General features: G+C 54.5%; 1 non-coding gene across 1 annotated transcript; it reads left to right on the forward strand.

Moving 5' to 3' along the window:
- Window positions 1-522: 522 nt before the first annotated feature.
- MIR482 (microRNA MIR482) lies at window positions 523-644 on the forward strand. The gene has a single exon (NR_121173.1). It is a non-coding gene; the product is annotated as a microRNA MIR482 (primary transcript).
- Window positions 645-3874: the final 3230 nt, after the last annotated feature.

The raw sequence follows: 3874 nt of genomic DNA on the forward strand, positions 1-3874 counted from the left end.
GCATGGAGAAGGCCCGCAACTCTCTACATAGTTACTCGACCGAGGTGCTTGGCCCTCGTGTGGGCTACCCTTTGCGTAGGGGCACCAACGAGGATTAGTCGGAACCTTGCGTGGTTCCAGATACCTCAGTAAAAATACCAACGTCATCCATGAGAGTTTGTATCTCTATTTTGCTCTTTACCTTCCGCATTTATATTAAGTATTTAAGTTTCAATCTTGTCTTTCTAGTTAGATTATTTAGGATTGAAACTTAGCCTTTGCGGTAGAGATAGTAACCCTTATACAAAACTTAGTTTACACATTCTAGATCATTTATTTGCATGGGTTTTGCTCTACGGTTGTAATTGTGGCCTAGTTTAGAGATAGTTTTTAGAAGTCTTAATTCACCCCCTTAGGCGTCACCGTTTACTTCACCGTCGACGTGGTTGAGAAGGCCACGGCGTCGCACTATTGCTGTGGGCTGGCGACGCCACGCCCAGAGAAGTTTCCAGGCCCTACGGGTCGCCTCTCCTGCGAGGGGAGAGTGGGAGATGAAGGAGCCTTGCATCGATGTCACCGCCGGAGGAGCGCTCGCCTTCTTCGCGCACCGCCGCAATAGCCGCCCTCGGACCCCTCGCCTCGCTCTTCCTTGTTCCTCCCATTTTCCCTCCCTTCCCCATGTCACGATCAACTCATAGAAGCGAATCGATCGTCACTACGATGATCTTCATGCATGTTCTATTTATTCAATTTTATATGTTTTTGATCTTTTAAGTGGAGATATTGCTAAAATCAGGGTTACCTACTTCCATTGTACTGGCATGCATGTTTCCTTTTTAATTAGGTGGGTATTGCCAACAATTAAAATGTAAACTTCCACTTGTGTACAATTTATTTTTACATAAAGCCGAAAGGGGAGGGAGGGGTGAAAATATAGACCTACGTGCAAGGTTTACGCGTGACGCACGATGATAGTGAAATAGTGAAAATTGGTGCTGTATAAAGTAGATACTTAATTCTGTGAATTCTCATACAAATACTCTACCCACTCCGTGCATACTTATACAAATACTCTATATTTACGAGCATCTCAAAAAAGATTAAGCTAGTAGATCTAAGGGTGATGAAGTCAATGCATGTACATCATTGTCCATGTTGTCCCTATTACAAGATTCTACAATATTAACATAGTTAAATCTAGAATAAATTCAAAAAACATGCATGTTGGAACTTGCTTTCCGGTGCAAGTTGATCCAACGGGGGAGTGTAGCAACGTAAACAGGGTTTTTGCTCGAGATGGCAATAGCTCTGTTAATCTAGCCTCTCAAGGGCACTGTGCGGGGGTATTTATAGGTATCTGAGTGCCCAGCGTCCAGTGTTAAGGACGCATGTGCCCTCAGACACCTAGGTTATCCCCGGAATATTCCCATAAAGCGGGGTTACAGACCGTAATTACAAGGAGACCTTTACAAATTAGGCCCGTAATGCGCAGCGGCCACGCAGGGCCTGTTACAATGGGCCGGATCACACGTGGGCCTCCATGTTGGACGAGGTCGCAAGATGAGACGACCTCGTCACAGGTCTTCGTCCGGTGACGTGTGGGACGAAGGGTGAGTCTGCCCGTTGTCTTATCTCTGTTGGTGCAGCGAGGACGGCGAAGGCATCGAGCGAAGGGTGGCGTCTTCGCCTTCGCCCCAACATTTTCCCTCCGAGGGACCAGTTCGACTAAGTCATCTGGTGCCGAAGACGTCGCTAGATGGTGGATACGCTGCCCTCACTCGAAGTGGTTCCGCGGGGGTTTTTGACATGACCGTTGTTTGACCTGTATTGTTGGATTGCGGGTTTCCCGAAGCGCCGCGCCCTGTGTATAAAAGGGGGCGGGGGGCGGCGCGTTTTGAACCTTATCTTTCCGCGCTCCGCGAAAACCCTAACTGCCCTCTCAAACCGCTCGCTGCTCGTCTGCCCTCCTTGCTCTTGCTCGTCGGAGATCTGGCCCATGTGAAGCAGACCGCGCCGCCGCCGCCGACGGTACGTACGATGCCGTCCTCTTCCTCTTCTGCTGCCGCTACACCGCCGGCCGACGCGTCGTCTGAGGAGACGCTGAGCAATGTGGCGGCGGAGGAGTTGCACGCCGGCGACACAGTGGAGTTCGGCGTGTCGCGGATGTCCTCGGTCCGCATGCAAGACATGCAACAACTTGGTTATTTTGGCGGCAGAGTGGCACGTGTCCCGGGGGCGGAGGAGGTCCCCGAGCCAGAAGGCGAGTTGGTTGTCTTCGAGGCTTTCTTCGCCGCTGGCCTTCGTCTGCCCGTGCATCGATTCGTGGGAGAAGTTCTGCGTAGGTTCAACGTCCAGGTCCACCAGCTGACGCCGAATGCCGTGGTGGCCCTGTCAAAATATGTTTGGGCAACGACTTCGTACGGCGGGCAGCCATCGGTCGAAGTCTTCGCAAAGTATTATTGTCTGCATTGGCAGAAAAGGATGATTGGAAATAAGATTGCTCAATTTGGGTCTTGTACATTTACGTCGAAGACCGGCAAGACTTCGATGGAAGTCGTTGAGTTGGTTCCCTGCGCCCGCAATAAATGGGGCAACTGGTGGGAGTTTTGGTTCTACGTTGCCGAGGGCACAGTCGAAGACCATCCGGGGCTCCCCGTGGCTGAGATGTGCTCGCATCATTACTCGGCGTACCCGCAGTTTGAAGTGGCGGAGGAGGATGCAGACGAAGGGGCCCTGCGGTGCGCGGTCGGCATGAGTAGCGGGCGTGATCTGGTTGAGGAGTTTGTCGCGTATGGGGTGTGGACCTTGGCGCGTGGCTGGGCGCTGGGCGAAGTATGCCCTCGCCAGATGCCCTCCCGTGGCGGGATGCAGGTGCGGAGTCCCGCCTTCGCACTGGATTTGCATGGCCGAGATCCCGCCGCATTCGTGCGTGAGATGGAGGATGGGGTGGTGCGGATTGTTGGTCGCTATGTGCCAAAGACGGAGGCCCAGCATAGTTGGGATATACGCGGATCCAACGATCGCTTGAATAGGGTCTTCGAGTTGAACCGTCTGCCGTATGGCGGTTATCCCGAGCAAGACGTTGTCGACCGCCGCGGGAAGAAACCGGCGGCGGAGACTAAAGACGACTCCGCGCCGGCGGCCGCCCCATCCTCCAAGAAGAGGAAGCTAGGTACTGCGAAGGGAGGACTTGGGGTTTCCGATAGTTTTGCTATGGAGTTGATGGGGACATGCGCGGCCCCTCGGGGGAAGGATGTCTTCGCCCGAGCTCCGGGAGTCTTCGACACGGATGCTGAAGGTTACCTGGGGTTGGTGGCCTAAGAACGGTCCTGTCCCCCGTGCGGCCGGCGAAGACTTTTTTACATCTCGCATGGTTCGTGATATGAGGGTGTTTCCTTATGGACGGAATATTGCTGCTGTTGTGTTGGCAGTGATGGACAAGGGTTGTTAGGAGGCTGCGCAGAAGCGTCGGGCGGTCATCAGGCTGCCCGAGGCTAGGCCGAAGAGGGCGCGGGGGACTGCGAAGTCTGCCGCCCCCGACGGTGGCCAGTCGACGCTGGCGGCGAAGTTGGCCGCCCCTGGGTCCAGCAAGGTGCCGGAGGTCGCGAAGGCGGCCGGAGCTGGCGGAACCAAGTCCGCCTCGGTCGGAGCCGCGAAGGCCCGGGAATTGCCTTCACCGGGCAAGCGCGTTGCCGACTTCGGCACCGATATTAGCGTGGACGATTATCTCGTTGGTAAGTCGTTAGCCCGAGTTTTTTTTGACTGTTGATACGTTGCAGGATCAGGCGAGGGGCAACTTGTTGTTGTTCCGCCTGTGGTGGCGACCGCGGTGTCTGCCGCGGTGCCTGGGGCGAAGGGTAGCGCTCTCAGCGCTGGTGGTGAGATTCCGGCGCTC

Source organism: Zea mays, chromosome 1 (assembly GCF_902167145.1).
Source record: "Zea mays cultivar B73 chromosome 1, Zm-B73-REFERENCE-NAM-5.0, whole genome shotgun sequence".
NCBI classification, from domain to species: domain Eukaryota; kingdom Viridiplantae; phylum Streptophyta; class Magnoliopsida; order Poales; family Poaceae; genus Zea; species Zea mays.